This window comes from Netta rufina (genome assembly GCF_964035555.1).
Source record: "Netta rufina genome assembly, chromosome: 15".
In the NCBI taxonomy this organism is placed as follows: domain Eukaryota; kingdom Metazoa; phylum Chordata; class Aves; order Anseriformes; family Anatidae; genus Netta; species Netta rufina.
In genome coordinates this window covers 1585082-1607731 of record NC_140138.1, presented here as the reverse complement: position 1 = coordinate 1607731, position 22650 = coordinate 1585082, and positions in this window count along the sequence as shown.

Genomic DNA, 22650 nt, shown 5'->3' with positions numbered 1-22650 from the left:
GAGTGGCGCGCTCTGCCCGCCGCCCGGCACTGAGGGACGGCGCGGTGCCCGCCAGGCTCTGCGGCGAGCGCCTTCAGTGGTACCAGCGAGGATGGATGGCGCGGGGAGCGCCCAGCGGAGCTTGTGGGGGGGGGAAGGGAGACCCCCAGGGGGACGTGGCGGGGCGGCCGGGAGGCGCCATTTCGCGTCGGTAGCCCGCCGCGGTAACGCGCCTCCTCAACGCCGCCGCCCCGCTGAGGCGCCGGGGACCGGCGGTTCTGCGGCCGTCGGCTGCTTGTCAGGAGGCCGCCCGTTCCTCCTCCCGGCCGGGCTCGGTGCGAAAAGGCCCGGGACCAGGGGAGCCGGCAGGCTGAGCCGCTGAGGGAGTGAGGGAGCGGCCCGAGGCCGACCGGAGAGACAGTCATGTTAAGGCAAAGCCTGCTTCACGGAGAACGTTATCTCCGCTGAAGCGGAGATGACAGAAGTCATCTTTTTCGTCGGAGAGAAAAAAAATTCTGTCGCCAGCCGGGCGATGCTACTCACAAACTGAAGACTAATTCAACTTTTGTTTGCCTTGCAGATTTCAGTGTTGGTACAGCCTCTTTGCTTGCTCAGAGGGCTAGAAGGTCTCATCTGCTGTTCCTAGTAAGTTCCTATCACTGCTTAAAGTTGTTTCCTCAAGTCTTTACACAAACAGTAGCTATACAGTTGAGCAAAACACTGTTATTTACTACTCAAAAACTAGTAGCATGACCTGAATTACTTCATTGCACCTTCACCCTCTGAAGTGCAGTGCTTGGGGCTACAAGCAGCTGTGGGAAATCTCCTGCCTTGCTAAAAAGTAAAGTTACAGTCTAAAGGTGAAAGAGTCCCATCACATGTACATGCACCACCATGCCAACCTCTAGGAGCAATTCAACTGGAGAAGATGATATTGTGACAGAAATCCCTGCTGCTGTGTCAGTCACTCAGTTTGCAATTAGCTTTAACTCTGTAACAATTTCCAAACTTCAAAAGCAAACAAACAAACATAAAGTTATGCTCATAAATCAGTTTAGAACCACAAACAGGAATATCCAGTACCATAAACAGTACAAACTGCAGAACTGTAGATTTCTATATGGTCATATATCCCAAGTTTCTGTGTAGAAGGGACTGACAAAGTCCTCTAGTGGCTGCTACTGTTGACCATTCAATATTTTCTGGTAATTGCTATGTAGTTAGACAGGAATAAGAATACAAAGTGGCTCTAAGAGGAGAGGCTTGTAGATTTGAAGGAGCAGAAGAAGGAAGCTTGGGAGCATCAGCAGAAGAGGGGTCCCTGCTTGTTAATCCCCGGGGAATTTCAGGAAAGAAAGTGGTACCTTGTTCTGAGCCAACCACTAGCAGCATAGGCAGCCTGACCTCCACCAGGATGAAGCATTAGAGCTGCAGTTATTTAAAACATTCCCTTCATACACAGACCTAAGTGTGCCAGTGGAATTGTGCTATTAAACAGAACACTTGGTTTTTAAACAAAAGATGTTGTTGCTTACAACTTAAGTGACTAGAAAGAGGAAAATTGATTGTTCTATCTCATTATATACTGCATTAAAGGCATTGCTTGCTAGAATGTGTGTAATATTGCCCCTATAAGAAAACACAGTAACATTTAGTGGTAAAAATAGTTCTTTCTTCTTCATCTTCTTCATCTTTCTTCTTCATTAATTTCTCTTGCCTGTGTTTATAATTGTTGTATAGTTGTCATCCATATTTCATTCTTAGAAGCTAAGAATAAATATTTTTCAAGCAGTATCAACACGCTGCCAGATGACTTAAGGCTTTAACTGGAAACAAGTTATCCAGATTTTACTTTTCAGCCTTATGCTGGACGGATGTTCTTCGAGTGATCTTTTTTAATGCATTGCTAAGTGTCTCAAAAGTGCTGTTGACCTCTTTCCCGACTCCTCTTTGACCTGTTTGCATGGAGAATAACACTGTGAAGGAAAAGGTGGCATATCCAAGTACCTCCCTTGGCAAGATTATGTGGAAGGATAAGCTTTTGAAAGCAAAGTTACTGATGATAGAATTCTTAGTGAGCAAACACAAGACAACCATTCTGTGTCAGTTCTTCCTGCTTGTCTTGTCATATCCTAGACTGCATCTTTACCAGCAGGTGTAATTTGTAAATGAGCAGATGTTTCTCTCCCACTATCAGCTGTTGTACTCTGAATGAGCAGTGGGCACAATTTACCCATAATAAGTATTTTTTCTATTAGGTATTCACTTTTATAATCAAGGGACTTTTGGAACAAGGTCTCAAAAGTGCAGGCTGTGTAGCCATCATGACCAAGACAGTATTATAGAAATTCAGGCTAAAGTGTTGGTCTTAGTAGCATATTTGTATGCACAAGATACTGAAATTTTGATGTGAAAAAGCTTGCAGATGATTTGCAGATATGTCAAGGAAGACCATGATATCAGTGTTGCTCTGATTAATTTAGAATTAAATAGAATAATAGTAATTTCTTTTTTTTTGCATTTAGTGATTACATAGCTGCAGTTTTTAAATCTTCATTCACAAATATGTAGAAATAGGAAATAACAGTGAAGTTCCACAATGAGATATAGTTAAACAGAGAATCAGTGTTCTAACAGAAGTATTGATAAGAACAATCTCTCCTTTCCAGCATTACTGTTTATTTTAGAACATACGTTATATCAGAGTTCTCAAAAGTTGTTGTTCACTGAGAAATTTCAGTAGGGTTTCATAGAAATGTAGAATCACAGAATATCCCAAGTTGGAAGGGACCCACAAGGACCACTGAGTCCAATTCCTGGGTCCGCAAAGGACTGCCCAAACATCAGACCATATGCAGTGTCCAAATGCTCCTTGATCTCTGTCAGGCTCAGTGCCATGACTATATCGCTGGGGAGCCTGTTCTAGTGCCCAACCACCCTCTTGGTGAAGAACCTTTTCCTGATAATGAGCCTGAACCACTCCTGCAGGTTCAAGCCATTTCCTTGGGTTTGATTCTTACTATTTCTTTGGACAAGCCAAAAATATGTGAGTTGTGCTGCCTTTTTTCTTTTTATTATTTATTAAAAAAGTTTTTCTTAATCTGCTAGGAAGAATGGTATGGATGTCTGTATTCTGTGAGCAACCAACTGAAAGTTGTATCCTTGCTCTTTCTCACTGCCACTGAACAGGGCAGGACATCTGTAAGCTGAAAGATCCAAAACTGTACTGTTATGACAAAAGATAGGACTACTTGCAGACAAAGCTGATTTCAATGTAGGGATGTGAAGAAGGCGATAGAAGCCTTAATTTAGCACTCAGATATGATGCTGAAGAGTCTTACTTTCCATAAGGCTTTTCAGACATAATGTATCATTAGTGAAATAAATGGGACTAGACGATAAAATCTCTCAGCTTTTCCATTGTAAAGAAATACAAACGTTATTTTGCTTTTAAAAAATAGCTTGGCTTTCTCATCAATTTATGGAAAAGTTTCTTAAAAATTTAAGGACAGTGGGAAGGGAATACTTTTTTCATGATGTGTATTAACAGCATTATGTATAATTTTCTTTTTCACACATTATTTGTTTTTGCTGTGTTTACACCTACAGAAGTATAGAAAAATCCAAGTTGGAATAGACCTCAGAAGATCACCTGTTCCAAACTTGTATTGAAAACAGGGCCTTAGATCAGGTTATCTAAGAGGCTGTCTGAGTAAGTCTTGAATATTACTGGTATGGTAGATTCAGCAATTCTTTAGACAACCTCACAATGAAGATTTTTTTCTTATATCCAGACAATTTTCTGTGGAGCATCTTGTACCCATTGCTTCTTGTCCTGCCACTGTGTGTCCTTGTGAAGGGAGTACCTCCACCTTCTCTGTAACTATCTTTCAGGTATTGGAATACCATGAGGCCACCCCTGAGGCTTTTCTTTCCTAGGGTAAACAAACCCAATTCTTTCAGGATTTCTTTATATGTCTAGTTCTTCAACTCTCTGATCATCTTAATGTCCCTCTTCTTGGCCCTCTATAATTTTTCAATGTTTCACTTGAACTGGGAAGACCAAAACTGGACACAGTATTCCCTGTGTTGGCTAAAAAGTGGAATCCAGTGGAATCCAGTGGAATAACCACGTTCTTTAATCTTCTGACAGCTCTTGATAACATGACCCAGCAGGTGACAAACCTTTGTAGCAAGGACATGCTGCTGTCTCATGTGTAGCTTGCCCATCACAGTCTCCAGGCCCTTTTCTGCAAAGCTGCTCCCTGGGCAGCTGGCACCCAGCCTAAATTGTTTCTTGTCATCACTCAGTCCACATTGCAGGACTTTGCATTTGTTGAGCTTTGTTGAATTTTATGCAGTTCCTGTCTGTTCCTTTTTGTCAAGGTTCTTCTGATTAGCAGCCCTGCCACCTTGCTTATCAACTGCATCTCTCAAGTCGGTATAGTCTGTGAACTTGCTGAGCATGCCCTCAGTGCTACCATCCAGGTCGCTAATAAAGACATTAAACAGTAGTTAATGCTCTTGGTATTGTCACCCGAAGGATTCTGCGGGTCACCGGCTGGACATTGCAGCACTGGTCACAAATCTTTGAGCCAGCCAATTTTCCAAACATTCATTGTCCAGTTCGCCAGTCTGCATGTCACCAAAATGATGATAATATTAACCATTTGGCCAAGGCATTAGAGGGCTTTGATGATGAAGGGGTCTTTCTCTTCCTGTAGTTGTTTCCATCTGTTCTGGTTAGTTTTGCTCTACCTCCCACTTACTGCATCTCTCGTGTTTGAATATAGGATGGCTACCATTCTAGACTTGGTGGCTCATGTATACCCATAAACAGTAGCACATGGGTTGGTATAAGGGGTTTATATAAGGAGCTTGTGTAAGATGACCCAAAAATTTATTCTCTTTTCAGGTTGAGTTGAAATTACAAACTTTTTAGTACAACACTTCTACTTTAGCATCTGAATTAGAAGAAAGAAAGTCTGAATATAATGGCCTTCTTTAGCAAGTTTAGACCTGTTTTTTAAGCACCAGCAGATGTTTCATATATTCCTCAAGGTATTAGTTGAATTGAAGTCCAATAAGATCTCTCATCTATTCTTCTGTAATGTCAAAAATTAGATCTGATTGAGATATCGGATCTCTACCTTTGCATTTCTTTTCTGGTGATTGATGTGTATAAATGAGTGAGAAAATAACCTTTCCATAGCAGGTTTTTTTTTTTTTTTTTTTTTTGACAGTTATATTCTAAAATGTAGGCTGCAGGTTGCAAGTTTCCTCTTAGTTTCTGTCTCCCAGCAGGGTGGATGCTGAATTAACCCAGTCATTGATTCCTATGGCTGGGAAAAATAAATAAATAAAAAGAAAAAAAAAAAGGGAGAACGACTGTATTCCTGTTTGAGCTGTGTTTTTTCTTTATTAGTTTTTCATGTGAAGAGGCAGTAATTGCCAAATGCTTAGGAAGGTGTAGAATGAACTTCAAAGCATTCTTAAAAGAACACTGATAGAAGAAATGTCATATGCACTTCAGGTATAGTAGCATGGGGAAAACGAGCACACAGCTTTAGGTTTTTGAAAGGTCAGCTTACACATGAGGTGCACAAAACAGCCATTTGTAATACTTCGTCTGGTGCTTTCTGTGAACAGTAAAAGTTGCCTGCACTTTGTGGTGCTGTCATTCACAGAGCTTCCTATGCTGCATCTTTAGTCTTTCCATTGTTAGTCACTTTTTCTTAGTGTAAGTTCTGACAAATAGCTATGCAGGAATACAAAGGTGAAACCTATATTTTGTTCATTTACACTTAAAAATTCTTACAGGGCGTTCTGTAAAATAGGGCCTGGATAGTTCAAAGGTAATATGAAACACAACTGTAAATGCTCAGCCTCGGAAGGTTTGGTAATCTGGAACTGAGATGCCTAAACTACTTTCTTTGGAAACATCCATGCCGTATTATGCAACACACAAAGTGTTAGGGATAGAATTAATCTACTTATAAAACATATGTTTTTTGGAGAAAAATCACGATCTGCTAATGCTCAAAATCCAGATGAATATGATTTCTTCCTCCTGCGGGCCTTAGGAAATATGCTGGAGAATGATTCCACCATTGGACAGCTCTGTGAGGGGAGGAAGGGACAAAGCAACAAGGCTTCTTCTCTCTCTTTGTTGTTTAAAAGGCCATACAAAGGGAGCTGCCAAATGTAGAACATCAGCTCACTGACTTCATTAGCCACCAGCCACCTAACAAACCACTGAGGCACACCGAGGTTCTCACAGCTTTGCCCTCACCACTTCTTCCCACCTGTCAGTGTCAGAGGGTTCTTTGCTTTTGTCCTGGAGAGCCCTGGTATACCTGTAGAAAGTGTTTCACACCTTTACAACCTCTAGTGTGCCCTTGGTAAACAACCTTACTCACATACCCTTTACCCCTCCAGCCTTGGGAGCATTCTGTCTTCCCCCCAAAGAAACATAACAAGGTTAAGTAAGAGCTGTAGCTTCCCAATAATCCTTGACTGTTTGAGAACTGAAGTCCTTATTTAGGCTTGCTGAGCATAGAACAGTGTTCTGAGAAACTTATGAAATCCTGAGAACTCTGAAGATACTTTCTTTTTCTTACTTCCCCGGCTCCATCTCAATGAGTACAACTCCCCAACTGCCCCTTATTCTGCTGTCACCTGCTGAACCAAATGGTGTGTGAGTCCCTCCCTCCCCAAAAATACACCTGAAAATGAAAGCCTTTAGGTAGCTGCAGTAAGGCTTTGCTGAAACAAGTGAAAGACTTTGGCGTAAATAGCACAGAATATCAGGGAAGTCTGTCCCGTGATTTATGCAGTAGACATATAGGATATATTATTTCCAATTTTCCTTTTCTTTCCCATGTTGATCTGCAGGACCTGTGGAGATTGTTTAATTGAAAAGGAAGAGCTCGCCCTTCCTTTTCTTCCCCACTCTTGCATGTTCTCTTGAAAAATGCTCTTTTTGTATTAAAGTGGTAGGAAACCAGTAAGATTTCTTTAAGGAAACCAATAAAAATTCTGACAAAACTAGCCAAAGCAAACTGTGTTGCTGCCCCTGGAAAAGTTATTACTGGATCTGACAAAGCTATTTGCCAGTGCAGTGATTTCATTATGAGAACTTTTTAAAAGCAGTATTTCAGAAAATGGTTATGGATGATGATGGCAAAAGCATTCAGTCCAGCAGTGGTGAAATCAGAAGGATATTTTGTTTCTGCTGGCTAGTGGCTCTCTTTAGCCCATATGCAGAGATCTTCTATTTAGTCATGAGTTGTGCAGACTCATGATAATAGTAAATAAAAAAATAAGCTCGGTAATTGGATCTAGCTGTTAAAATCTGTAAACTTAGGTTTTGACAGCCTAGCTTTGTTTGGAAAACGAAAGCAAAGAAATTGGAAAGGACTAAAGGCAAGCCACAATTAAAAAATAAATCGTGGAGCCTCTGAAGTACAGTACAGTATGTCAAGGACTTCATACATTACAAATAAACTTGTATGTTTCTTTCCATCCTGCCAAAACAATCGCAATAGCAACCCAACCCTCTAAATCTATCAGCTTTACTAATCAAACACAGAAGAAAAAGACTTCTAACCAGTTACTGTGCTAGAGATATGAAAACAGTAGTCTAGATCTTGATATTAAAAAAGAGGACATGTTATTAAAAATAAGGACTTGGTCACAGAAAACTTACGATTGTTTGAAATCTGCTGACGTGTGTGGTTAAAATGGCAAGACTAGGATATGATTGGGCAAACAAAATCCAAAACAAGGTCAAAGTGCCCTCCAATAAAGAAACAATTTTGAAAAGTAGCCACTTGTACTGCTTAGATAGAGATTATATTTTGTCAGTTTGGTTACTGACCTTGTCACCCAGAAAGCAGAAATCTTGAACTGCTCACAAGTCATTAAGAACAAATTAAAAAACTTGCTTGCCTGTGCCTCAAGATAATTGCTCATTTTCAGCATATTTCAAATAGCATCAGATGTTTAGAATGTAGGAAATGAATAAATGTCATTTTTCATCTCATCTGTAAAGTGAAAGAAGCTATTTAGGATTCCTATTTTCTATTAATGTCCAAGCACACAAAGAGACTTACCATTCACAGCAAAAGATGAATGACAAGCAGCTCGACCAGTGAGGACCCTGTCCTGATGTGTGACTGTTCTGTACAATGCACTTGTAAATACCCAGAACTGGACTCTCATCCATCTATAAGGTGCTTTACTGTGGGGCCCATGCAGGAACTGACAGCATTCCTTCAGCTTTCCCACTTAAACGGCAAGCCTCTGTGCAGACACACTTCTCTGCATATAAATTTGTGCACACATACACACGTACACTTCCAAATATGTACACATAAAAATTCCAGTCCATCAACTGGGTCATCTGAAAAGAATTTTTGGATTAACATATTGTCTGAGGGCTAGCACACGCTACAAAAACTCTTACTGTATGCCATTTGGAAATACATTATCTTTGTTTACGATTATAGTATGTCTCCATGCATGCAAAGTGTTAGCTCCTTCTAAGGCTGTCTGTTAGAAGATCAGAACATTGCTCCTACTGAAGCCTTACATAAGTTTAAGTATTTAATGATCACTTTGCTAAATCTCACAAGAAAAGCATTACAGGAAAGGGAGAAAACTCAGCCTCTACAGATTTTAGCACACACCAAAGTCAGTGGGATATGCATTTGGATTTGGATGTGCTCTATGTGAGCATTTTGGTGCTGTGTGAAACGACAATGAACTAGATTCTGACCTCAGATACGCATTTCTAAATCTCATTGACTTAACTGGCTATTGCCACAGACAGGATTTGGACCTGTGTACTTTTAAAAACTTCTTACAGAGTGGAATTTGTTTCATAGTGATTACAAGAATTAACACTAAATGGGCATAACATGAGCCCAACCATTACTAAGAACTAAAGTTTTTATTGAGTTACAGACTATTCTAATAACAAACGTAAATTAAAGGTATTAACAAGTCTTGCAAATTTTACATTTTAACTTCTACTATGTAAACAGTGCAAAAGGGTATTGAGAGACAGCCATGTGTTGTAATTCTTGCAACATCACTAGGAGTCTCAAAGCACTTAGCATTTTCTCAAAGACAGTCACAGGAATATTGGGTATGAGGGTAAAAGGCTTTATTCATATTCAAAAAAAGAAGAAAATATCATCTAAAAGAAGCCCAAAATTATTTTGTGAAACCTCTCATTTTTTAAGCCAATCACAAAATGTACTTATGTTTGAATGTAGGTACTTGGCAATACTAAAATGCTATTATACAGGTCTTCGTACAAAAATAAATAAATAAATAATAAATAATTAATCCCCAAAGCAAGCGAAGCTGTATTGTAATAGCTGGAACCTATATATACACTAATTTTAAGTAAACTTTGGGAAGTAAGTAAATGCCATAGTGTTGCAGCAAGCTGTAAAGATCACTTTGTCAGAAAGGGTATGGACGAGAGCTACTGGTTAGTTTAAACAAAGACTATTAATGAATGGAAAAACTTTGAAGCTGAGAAGGAAAATACTAACAAGAGAGGTCTGTCGGCACCGTGCTTGCAGCCCTGGGTGTGTGTGGCCCTCCTCCCTTTTCCCTCTGACCTGCTGCCTGTTTCCACAGGAAACAAACACATGTAAGTCAGAGGAAATCGAAGTGTGCTCCGCCAGGCAGGCCGTTTGTCCAGGACTGACGTCTGCCCGTCAGAATAGGTACTGAATAAGTTGGGCAATTTGAACAGCATCCCTGGGAGCAAACTGCGCAGTGTTGGGGTTTAGATCAAGGACAGGACTTTGTGGAAGGTAGTAGCAGCACTGTAAGTTTTAAGTGAAAGCCATTAAAAAATGTATTTTTATTTTTTAAGAGGTAGTGTTATTAGGATGATCAAGAAGTGACATAAGGCAAAGTACAGGATTTTTGCAAATAAGTTTTCAGTAGGTGGAGGGGCATCAGGGAGGTACCTGCAAAAGAAGGGGAGAGCAACAGCTCAGGGCATAATCTGGTGGGTTTAACAGAAAGCAATTTTTGAGTGAGATCAAACTGCATGGCTTGTACAGTACCTACGTTCAGGACCTGGCTCTTCAACCTGATCTGCAAATACTTGTGTTGAGAAAGATGGAGATGTATTTGCCTAACAAAGAGGAGAGCAAATTTAACTAAGCTGAATTTCCCCACTGATTGGAGGTGAAATCTTCTGTGGAAACAAGTGCTATTCTGGGAAAGGGTTTCTTTCTCCCTCTCTCCTTTCCCCTACCTCATTCCAGGACTTGAACACTTGCAACTGTTTCCTTGCCAGGCAAATATCATCCACCACACACTTGGATCCACTTCGTTGCTTCTTGCATTTATGCTGTGATTAGTCTAGACTTGTCTCGCATTGCTTTGCATTCCTGGCAATTTTAAGGAAACATATGTCTTGTTGGCAGCATGCAGGCTGCTCAGATTGAACGAGATGCGGCCGGAGTGCCCAGGCTGGCCTGCTTTCAGAAAACCACAACAGCCTCATAGCTCTACCTTTTAAGAATCCCATCTAAACTGTGTTGCTTTCTTTTCTCTGCAGTTAAAATGTCACGTAGGATGCTGTTTACAATCCTACCAGTGGAAAACCGTATTCTCATATAACAGCTAGCCTTGCAGTTCTTCCTCTTTGATTTACTGAGCGAATATATATCTCAATTTTGTTCCTGCGCAAAGCCATTTTACAGGTGTGTCTTCACAAAGATTTGACAGCAAATATAATCCAAAATATTTCAGAAGGAAAGGAATAACATGAGTTCACATTTCCATACAAGTTGTGTAACTCATTTGATGTGCTTAGCTCGTGGAGGAACCAAATGGGCCAAGGTCTTCTCTTGAGATCATCTTGTCCTGAAGGTTAAAAGTTTGGTAGGAGGGCACTCACAGCAATGAATGAAAGTTTCAAAATCTGATCATTTATTTATTTATTTATTTGAGAGTGGGCAGGTAACCAAAACCCTCTCTTGAGGAGCTCATTGAACAATGCAGAAGGTTTTGGGGATTGCTTCTTTTCTTTTTGAGGTAAATTATTCTGTTGGTTAGAATCACAGAATCACAGAATCACAGAATTTTCTAGGTTGGAAGAGACCTCAAGGTCATCGAGTCCAACCTCTGACCTAACGCTAACAGTCCCCACTAAACCATATCCCTAAGCTCTACATCTAAACGTCTTTTGAAGACTTCCAGGGATGGTGACTCCACCACTTCCCTGGGCAGCCTGTTCCAGTGCCTCACAACCCTTTCAGTGAAGAAGTTCTTCCTAACATCTAACCTAAAACTCCCCTGGCGCAACTTAAGCCCATTCCCCCTCGTCTTGTCACCAGGCACGTGGGAGAACAGGCCAACCCCCACCTCGCTACAGCCTCCCTTGAGGTACCTATAAAGAGCGATAAGGTAAATACAAGCTCAAGACTGCAGAGACTTCACTAGATTTACTTTTCTTGTAATGGTCACATCACTTCTTACCTAGGAAACGGACTTTATACTTACCTGCCATCCAGGCTTATTATGAAGCTTAATCAGCCTGTCAAAAACTAATTCTATGAACCTTTCAAGATGGTGGGTATGTTTATTTCCATTGAACTGATATGGTTCTTACTGATGCACTTTTGCTTTGCCTTTCGTGGTGATCTGAGACTTACTTTTATCTAAAGAATGATAGAGACAGAAAAATGTTGCTTGAAAGACAGAAGAAAGACTGTCTAGCTCAGTATTTAAATCCTCCAGGGGTGGAAATCCCACCACCTCTCTCTGGGCCTGTCTCAGTGTTGTACTGCCCTCCTGGTAAAGAAGGTTTTCCTAATGTCAAGCCTGAACCCTCAGAGCTGCAATGCATGATTGTTGCCCTTGCTATGCTGTTTAACAGCATGTAGGAGAGTTTAGCTCCAATGTCTTCATAAATCCCTTTCAAACAGTTGTAGGCAGTTATTAGAATTCCCGTTAGCCTCCTCTTCACCAAGCTAAACAAATGCTCTCTTTGTAGAATGTATGTGAAATTTCCTGCACTACGCAGTGTGAAACAAGCAGGGAGAGAATAAGCAGGAGAGCTAGATGAGAGCGTGGTGCCACAGCAGCTGTGTCTCATGAGTAGCACTGAAGTATCTGTAGGGTTGAGGTGCACGACACTTTGCTATGCTCAGTTCACCAGAGGGTATTTGGTAGTGAGGATGACAAGGAATTTCTTAGCAATGGCATTTTTTTTTAGAATCTAAGGACATATTTATGTCATCAGTTCCCTATTTGGTCAGGTTTTAGATGCAGATAAGTGAATCATTATAGGTATCAGAAAGTTGACATTTCTAAAAATGACAGCTGTGCATAGAATGTGAATGGTATGTGCCTAACCATTTTCTGCTGTCTCTACTTAAATGTGTTAATGTGTGCCTAGGTTACTCTAGGAATTAAGATCTGTGAGGCTGCAGGACCCATGTTCTGGAAGCCTCTATACAAAGAGAATTAAATTTAATATTAAATCAGTCAGGACATATGTTAATTTATATTTTTGTATAACCTACAATGTGTCTTAGGGATAAAGAAACTATGGCCCTTAATCGCACAACAGCAACAACATTATCTTGCTCCCAGTTATGTATAAATTCATCATTTAAAGCTCTGTGTTTCTTTATGTAAGTAATAATATGCACTTGAAAGTTGTTCCCTGTGGCACAGCGCCATATGTTATCATGAAAGCACTATAAGAATGTTACACATGACCTGTTTGGCCCACTCTGTTTTAGTTTAATCTGTCACTGTGTCAGGGTGAGAGAATATTTCCATTTTAGTAAAGTTTACAGGTTTTGATTGCATTTATTTTGTCCATATACAAGCATGGTTGGCAAAACATAATTCACTAAATCAAAGTATCTACCCTAAGAGGATTTTGAGAGTAGAGACAGATGATTTGTTTCAACAGCACAAAGCTAAGGGGATGTTGGGACATAAGAATGTAGGTGTAGGTGATATTGTATATTGGAATTAGCCTAATGTTAAGGAATATATAAATAAAATAAAGGAGAAAAAATTGTTTTAAGGTTTCATCCTCTACTCATAGTCTGAGCATTCTTTCAAGGAAAGGATAAGAGATCAGTAATGCTCATGTACGTAGCTGTATGGAAGGTAACAGTGATGTGTTGTTGTTTTCTATGAGCAACTGAATGGGCACATGCTAAGATAGACAGTCACTGTAGATGCAGTACATTATCTCCAATAGTACTTGATAACTTTATCTATAAAGCTACTTCTCCTTTTCCTCTGTTATTTCATATTCATAGCTTATGAAGTAAAGGAGGTTATTTCAGCTAGTAGCAGTATGTGCTTTCATACAATGGGTAAAATATATGCAAAACAATGTAGGTTTCTCACTTCTTGCATTCAAGACTGTGGAAAGCTGATAAACATGGAACTCATGACAAAATTTATGGGTGTTTTTTGGCAAATGTAGTTGTATGCATAATAAATTGATGCCCTAATCATTTTTCAGATTTCTAAGCCATTTAAGTGCAATGGCTTAAGTGGAGTTCATAAGTATCTGCTGGTTTTGTTGAAAAACATGGAAAAATCTTTTCCTCTGCTCTGTAATAAACTTACATTAAGCAAGAGTATAGTCCTAAATATCATTCAGTAATTTTGCTTCCTGTAGCCCAATCATTTCTGACTGCTAATTTCATTTCTGACTGCTAATTAGACATCTGCCTTTTTGTTTAAAGAGCAAACAGTACAGCAGTCTGCAATCTGTTTAACTTAACTTCACGAGAAGGGTGTTAAAATTCTTCAGGGTCTGCCATGTTCATCCTTTGTTGATAACAGTAGTGCCTCTTTGAAAAGATTTACTGCTTAGCAAACATGTTTCAGTTCATTAATGATTTATGAAGTCACGGAATGCACAAGATTTCTAGCCACTTTTAGTGGGAATTGTAAGAATTGGACTTTTAGTTCAGTATAAAAGTAAGAATGCCTTTTGTAAGGAAACATGTACAAGTCTATGTTAAATAAGTTTTTAATTGCTTGCAGTGCATTTCTATGGTAACCTTTGTCCGATGACGTATCTGTTCCAGAATCTCTTGAATTATTTAGCTTGTCCAATGTGATGGTTTGCAAAGAACTGTGAACTCATCAATGATAAATCACACTCCCTGAGCAATATATACACGTATAAACACTATATATATGCATATATAATATGTATACACTGAAGATATAGTCTATAGTCTATAATCAATGTAGATTTACACTATGGGTTGTATACTACCGGTCTTCCATAATTCAATCAACAAAAATTGCTCAGAGAAACAAAATCCCAGGAGCATCATATCATTTCATGCTGGAAGGTTACAAGGAAAAAAAATGCACCAAGATCAGATCACAGAGCAGAATTTCTCCCGTGATAGCAAGGCTGCGTAATGCATGGTCTGCTCTTGCATCTGCCAGCTGCAGTCAGACAGACTGCACTGCTGAGCAGAAGTTGGAAGAGATTAGATAATACAGGGAGTAAATAATAAAGTGGAGCATGAAATACTTTTGTTTGTTTGTTCATTTTTTCCAGTAATTTCCACTTATTGCCCTTGTAGTGGAGAAGTGAACATAAAGAATGTTTGAAACATCTCGTGTTTTCTCCTTTGTTCAAGGAGGTAATGCTGGTCTGCACACACACACTGAAAGGAAGAGTGCTGCTAAAAAAACAGACCAGGTTGGCACTCAATCTGGTCATTAACAGTGCAATAAATACCCAAATTTAAAAAAAAGTAAATATCATAGGGTAAAATGCCTAATTTTAGCAACACTATTAACATACAGTCAGTTATATTACAGTAACTATTACTATTCATTTAACTTCCAAAATTTTTCCTATTCCAAAGACAAAGTGGTTATATCATTCTAAAAGCTCTGTCTATTTTGTAATATTTATTTTAGAACTATTCAAACTCACATATGCTGCTTAACCACAAAATGCACTGTAAGATCATATTATTACAGTAAATCTTAGAGAGATGATCAAGTAATATTTTAACTAATACATAGGGAGCAGAAAAACTAGCAGGTAGCTTGCAAGATCACTGCTGTAATCTACCTCTAGTTTCTTTGGACCTGCAAATCTTTGTGAATAAAGAAATAGAAAATAGGAATTACATCCTGACCATTCTGTGTGTCACCCTGAAGGCTTCGATTTTACAAGCAAAACAGATGCAGTCACAGTTTCTGAACTGAACTTTTGAAGCCTTTTCATTCACAGTGTTCTCCTGTGTTTTAGGAGAAGTCAGTCAGAGCGAGTCCATCAGCCTCAGATGTTGTGGGAGGCAAATATCTGAAGGAAACATCAATTTTAAACAAAGATTCAGATTACAGACACAGCTAGCAATTACCTTTCTCTTGCTTTTGCTGTTTCTATCAGCTTTACTTTCAAAATTCCGGAATGGGTTGTTTTCTCATTTGTTTCACTCCCTCCAAACCTGGGGAATGGAAATGTTATTAAATATGAAAAGACTTTTCTTTTACATCGTTTACCAAACAGGAGCTTCACTGAGAATTAGATGAAAAATATATATATATATCATGCACTTCTTAGAAGTCTCCTATAGAAAACTTTGGCTTAGTTGTAGTATTGTGAATTGTGGAGCTGATGTCTGACTTGTCTCCCATTTTTTGGCCAAAATTTCTGATCCACTTAAGACATCTTGGGAATAGTTTCTTTTAACTATAAGCATTTACATAAGTAGTGTTATAAATGCTTTATGCACATGAAAATGCTCTTACAGTCTGACAGTCATACAAGAAATACTCCTAAGTACACTGTCTACATGGTACTAGACTTATATGCACCACTGATCATTCTCTTCAAAAGGTATGTCCTGTTTCATACATGCAAAACTCAGCCTTGGACGACAGGTTGACCATGAGCCAGCAGTGTGCCCTCGTGGCCAAGAGGGACAATGGGATCGTGGTGTGCATTAAAAGGAGTGTGGCCAGCAGGTCAAGGGAGGTGATCCTCCGCCTCTACTCTGCCCTGGTCAGGCCTCACCTGGAGTACTGTGTCCAGTTCTGGGCTCCCCGGTACAAGGAAGACAGGGAAAGAGTCCAGCGGAGGGCCACAAAGATGATATGGGGCCTGGAGCATCTTCCTATGAAGAAAGGCTGAGAGACCTGGGCCTGTTCAGCCTGGAGAAGAGAAGACTGAGAGGGGATCTTCTCAGTGTATATACATATCTGAGGGGTGGGGGACAGAAGGATGTAGCCAACCTCTTCTCAGTGGTTTGTGGGGACCTTGAAAGATCATCGGGTCCAACCCCCCTGCCAAAGCAGGTTCCTCAGAACAGGCTGCCCAGGTAGGTGTCCAGGCAGGCCTTGAATATCTCCAGAGAAGGAGACTCCACAACCTCCCTAGGCAGCCTATTCCAATGCTCCGTCACCCTCACCGTGAAGAAGTTCTTTCACATGTCAGTGCGGAACTTCCTGTGCTCTAACTTGCAGCCATTGCCCCTTGTCCTATCCCCACAAACCACTGAGAAAAGGTTGGCTACATCCTTCTGTCCCCCACCCCTCAGATATATACACTGAGAAGATCCCTCTCAGTCTTCTCCAGGCTGAACAGGCCCAGGTCTCTCAGCCTTTCTTCATACGGAAGATGCTCCAGGCCCCGTATCATCTTTGTGGCCCTCCGCTGGACTCTTTCCAGGAGATCCCTGTCTTCCTTGTACCGGGGAGCCCAGAACTGGACACAGTACTCCAGGTGAGGCCTGACCAGGGCAGAGTAGAGGCGGAGGATCACCTCCCTTGACCTGCTGGCCACACTCCTTTTAATGCACACCACGATCCCATTGTCCCTCTTGGCCACGAGGGCACACTGCTGGCTCATGGTCAACCTGTCATCCACCAGGACCCCCAGGTCCTTTTTGTCAGAGCTCCTCTCCAGCAGGCCATCCCCCAGCCTGTACTGATACTTCGGGTTGTTCCTTCCCAGGTTTAGGACTCTACACTTGCTCTTATTAAATCTCACTTGGTTTCTTCCTGCCCATCTCTCCAGCCGGTCCAGGTCTCGTTGAATGGCAGCACAGCCTTCTGGCGTGTCAGCCACTCCTCCCAGCTTTGTGTCATCGGTGTACTTGCTGAGGGTGGACACTATCCCCTCATCAAGGTCGTTGATGAAGATGTTGAACAAGACCGGACCCAGCACCGACCCCTGGGGAACACCACTAGTCACAGGCCTCCAGCCAGACTCTGCTCCGCCATTGACCACCCTCTGAGCTCGGCCAGTCAGCCAGTTCTCAACCCACCTTGCTGCCCACTCATCTATCCCACACTTTCTCAGCTTTGCTAGTAGGATGTCATGGGAGACAGTATCGAAAGCCTTGCTAAAGTCAAGGTAGATGACATCCACTGCTCTGCCCCCATCTACCCAGCTGGTGATGCCATCATAGAAGGCAAAGAGGTTGGTCAAGCACGACTTCCCCTCGGTGAATCCATGCTGACTACTCCTCATAACCTTCTTCTCTTCCAATTGCTTGGAGATGGCATCCAGAACAAGCTGCTGCAATACCTTTCCAGGGACAGAGGTGAGACTGACTGTCCTGTAGTTTCCTGGATCCTCCTTCCTGCCCTTCTTGAAGACTGGAGTGACACTGGCTATCCTCCAGTCTTCAGGCACCTCACCCATTTTCCAGGACCTTTCAAAGATGATAGAGAGCGGTTCGGCGATCACATCTGCCAGCTCCCTTAGCACACGCAGATGCATCCCATTGGGATCCAGGGATCTGTGTGCATTGAGCTCACTCAGACGCTCCCGAACCACTCTCACATCCACCAGAGGGGAGCCCTCCATTTCCCAGACCCTTTGTCCTATTGCCAGGGTCGAGGAGTCCTGGGGGAGTGTCCTTGAAGCAAAGACAGAAGCAAAGAAAGCATTCAGTATCTCCGCCTTCTCAGCGTCTCCCATTATCAGCAAGGGACCCACATTATCCCTAGTCTTCCTCTTGCTGTTTACATACTTAAAAAAACCCTTCTTAGTATCCTTTATCTCTTTTGCAAGCCTCATCTCTCGGTGGGCTTTAGCCTTCCTTGTCGCGTCCCTGCAGGCCCTGACAACACTTCTATACTCCTCCCAAGAGGACAGGACCTTTTTCCACATTTCATAGACCTTCCTCTTCCTTTTGATCTTATTGATGAGCTCCTTGCTCATCCACGCAGGTTTCCTGCTCCCCTTCCCCAATTTCCTATTCTTCTGGATGCACCGATCCTGAGCATGGAAGAAGTGCTCTTTAAATGTAGCCCAGCTCTCACATGCACCCTTGCCTTCTAGCAACCTAGCCCATGAGATACCCCAAGCAGGTCCCAGAAGAGGTCGAAGTTGGCTCTTCGAAAGTCCAGGGAAGCAATCCTGCTTTTAGCCTTACTTCTTCCACCAAGTTCCATCTTGAACTCCACCATCTCATAGTCGCTGCATCCCAAGCTGCCCCCGGCCTTCACATCCCTAACAAGGTCATCCCTGTTGGTAAGGACAAGGTGCAGGAGCACCCCCTGCCTCGTCAGCTCTTCCACCACCTGCGTCAGAAAATTGTCTTCAATGCATTGTACGAACAGTTTAGACTGCACGTGTCTGGCCGAGTTGCTTACCCAACAGTTGTCTGGGTAATTGAAGTCCCCCATGAGGAACAGCGCTTGCGATTGTGAGGCTATTACCAGCTGCTTGTAGAAGGCCTCATCGACCTCCTCATCCTGATCTGGTGACCTGTAGTATACCCCCACAACAGTGTCCCCCATACCAGCCCACCCCTTAATTCTCACCCACAAGCTCTCCACTTGTCCTTCACCCTCCCCCAGCTGGAGCTGGGTACACTCTAATTGCTCCCTCACATAAAGGGCAACCCCACCCCCTCGCTTCCCCAGCCTGTCTCTCCTAAAGAGGACATAGCCCTCCATGACAGCATTCCAGTCATGCGAGCTGTCCCACCACGTCTCAGTGATCACAACGAGATCGTGGCCCCGCGACTGAACACAGATCTCGAGCTCATCCTGTTTATTTCCCATGCTCCGTGTATTGGTGTAAAGGCACATTAGGGAAGCAGCAGGTGCAGTTACCCCTGGGGGGATGCAAGAAGAAGATACTGGATGGGGGATCGGGAATGCTACCTTCTCTGAGGAGCCCTCAGACAATCCTATGGGAGAGCTCAGAAATTTTTCCCTGTCTTCAACACTGACAGTAGTGATGACTTCCCCCAGCCCTTCTCTGTCACTTTTAGCTCCCCTCCCTTCCCCCATCAAACCTAGTTTAAAGCCCTGGTAATTAGCCCAGAGAGCTTGCTCCCTAGTTTAAAGCCCTGGTAATTAGCCCAGAGAGCTTGCTCCCCAACACACTTGTGCCCCACTTGCTGTGCTGAAGTCGGTCAGCAGCCCACACACCCAGCTTCTCAAAGGGCTGCCCAAGATCAAAATACCCAAATCCTTGGTCCAGACACCACCCCCTCAGCCAGTCGTTCACCTGTCCTGTTCTCCTTCTTCTTTCTGGGTCCCAGTCACCCAGGGGAAGGACAGAGGAGAATACTACCTGCACCCCCGATCCCCTCAACAACCTTCCCAGGGATGCAAAGTCCTTTTTAATATCCCTCAGTTTTCTAGTTGCAGCTTCCTGGGATCCAACCTGAATGACAACAAGAGGATAGTAATCCTCCGGTTTAATGAGCTGTGCCAGAGCCTTCCTAACATCTCTGACACATGCCCCAGGAAGGCAGCACACTTCTCTGGCTAGGTTATCTGGGCAACAAATAGGAGCCTCAGTGCCCCTCAGCAAGGAGTCTCTGATCACTAAGACTCTCTGTTTTTTTTTTGGTGTCAGTGGTTGTGATGCTGTGCTCTGCCCAGCCCTGATCCCTATGCTCAGTACTTCCCCCAATCTTGACTCTCTTCTCAGGGTTGCTTCCCAGGTTCTGACTACTGTCCAGACCTTCAACCTCATCCTTTTTCCGCCTGAGAAGGGAGTCGCCTACAATGATTACCCTTCTATCTTTCTTGGAGTTTTAGGTTAGATGTTAGGAAGAACTTCTTCACTGAAAGGGTTGTTAGACATTGGAACAGGCTGCCCAGGGAAGTGGTGGAGTCACCATCCCTGGAAGTCTTCAAAAGACGTTTAGATGTAGAGCTTAGGGATATGGTTTAGTGGAGGGCTGTTAGCGTTAGGTTGGAGGTTGGACTCGATGACCTTGAGGTCTCTTCCAACCTAGAAATTCTGTGATTCTGTGATTCTGTGATTGGTGTAGGCAGTCTTGAGGTGTGGAGTCGACTTCCTTGCTCTAGGCATCCTCCTGGGTAGACCTACTACCTCGTCCTTACCCACTGGTCTCTCAAGCTCCAGGGCCTCAAGCCTGTTGTGTAAGGGCACCTGGGAAGGTGGGGCCGGTAGGGGGGGGCGTCGCCTGCGAGGTCAAGCAGGGACCTGTTTCCATTCCTCCTCAAGTCCCAGGTCCCCTCCCTCTTCCCGACTGCGACAGGGCAGGGGGTCCACCCCCACTTGGTACCTCTCCTTCAGGCCTTACAGAGAGTTACCCCACCAGTATATCTCCTGCTCACACTCCCTGATGGCCCTCAACCTCTCCACCTCCTCCTTAAGCTCTGCCACCAAGCAGACAAGGTCATCCACCTGCTCACACCTCACACACACAGTATCTCTGCCTCCCTCAGACGGCAGCAACAGGCTCAGACACTCCCTGCATGCAGAGACCTGAACTGCCTCATTTTTGAGCGGGCACTCAGTCTGGGTCATCACAGACTTAAAAGTTTTAAAAGTGAAGCCAGTCCTCTTCTGTGATAACTTAGCCACTTGTTGCACTGATGTTTTACTTGCCAAATAATTGCTCTAAATCAAGTCAGAAGCTTGCTATTATCTCTCAATATTGGTGACACAGTGCAATATGAAAACACAGGGATTCTAAAAGTTGCTTTGCTGCCAACACCTTCTGAAAGAACCAACTTTATAGCATAATTAAGGTATTTAAAAGTATGATCTGCTTCTTTTTTTCTAGAACAGTTACAGGCATGCATAAACTTACATGTACAAAAGAATAGGAGGGTGGAGAAAGCTATACCTTGGACAAACGCATGTCAAATGCTATTAGTTTCTGGAGAGCTTTGTTGGGTGGCTTGAGGCAGTAGAGAACAGCGTCTAAACATGTCCAAAGTCAGACACTGAGAACTGCCAGGTATTTGGAAGATGGTGACAGGTAATGCCCCAGAAATATTGTACTTGGGGAAATTCTCCCTAATGGAGGAAAATGGAAAACTTGCAGTTCATCTGTAACTTTGGTAATACAGTGATCCCTGAAATCCTGCCTTCTCCAGGCCTGGGTTGCTCTTTGATCCTCTCCCTGGAGGGAAGGGAGGGAATATTCCTTGCCTTCTTACCCTTCTCTTTAGTTGAAAGGTAGAAGCTTTTTCTATATTTTCTCAGTCATTCTGGTTTTTTTGTTGTTGTTTTTCCACCTCACAAACAGGGCAAGTTAGCCTGTTTCACTACTCTCTTACAGCCTTGCAGGACTGCTGTAGCTGCCATAAAGCCTTGCAGAAGGTACTGGAAGGTAAAGGTCTTGTCCTTATAGGCCTCTCGTGTATGTGGAAGCCATTGTAGTTTGCAGATCAAAACAGAATTTAGGTGTTGTGAAAATAAGGACCTAAAAATGCTTTGTAGATGCAAATGGTTGTGGGTTTGGTGGGATGTAGTAACATTCTATCATTAGCATTTAAATTGCTCAAGCAGTTCAAAAGCCATATGGGATTTCTAAATTCTTCCTGAATGAGTATGTGAAGTCTACTGTATTGAGTCACTTATCCACTGTGTTCTCATCTGAGTTTCCCTATTACTCTCATCCATTGAAGTTATTTGTCTTAGGATGCTTCATCCAGTTCAGGATGTCATTGCAGAAGTCCCTGGGGAGCTCTTTACCACGTTTTCAGAAAATGTTGCACTGGCTCTCAGCATGCAGGCTTCTGATGCTGAGGTCAGATTTAGGTGCATTTCTCTGTTCTGTTCTAACAAGCTTTGTCTTCTTCAAACACAGTATGAATCAAATGGAGACTGGATTTTTGTATCGATCCTCCCAGTGGATCACAGTGGTTTATAGCAGGTCTTGGGCACATGTACCTAATGCTGCAGTACTTGTTCAGCCTGAGAGGCTGATGTCACAGAGAGGTACCTCCAGTTATCATCTCAAAAAGGTATCTGTTTCTCTCCCTCTTTACCCATGTCCTGTTTCATTAGATGCATAACTCTCTTCTAACCAAGCTCTGTGGATGTGGTTTAGGAGGAAGCTAATGCTGCCCTTTCAGTAAAGAAGCTCCATTTTTTTTTTTTTTTAATCTATTTAGGATTAAATGTAGCTTGTATTCTGTCTTTATTTTAAATATGTCTGACTCAACCCAGTAAGAACGGCTTTCTATTTAAGGACCAGAAGGACACAAATCTGAAAAATTCTAGAGCTGTTTCTTTTTCACATATTCTCTTTACATATATGATGTAGCTATATTTTAAAACAGTCTGTTTCCCATATGTGAGAAGAGCAGCACTTTAGTCAGTGTATTAGGAAGACTATACTGAAATCCAGATCTTTTTGGAGTCTTTGGGAGCTTTGAGACTTTTATGTTAGT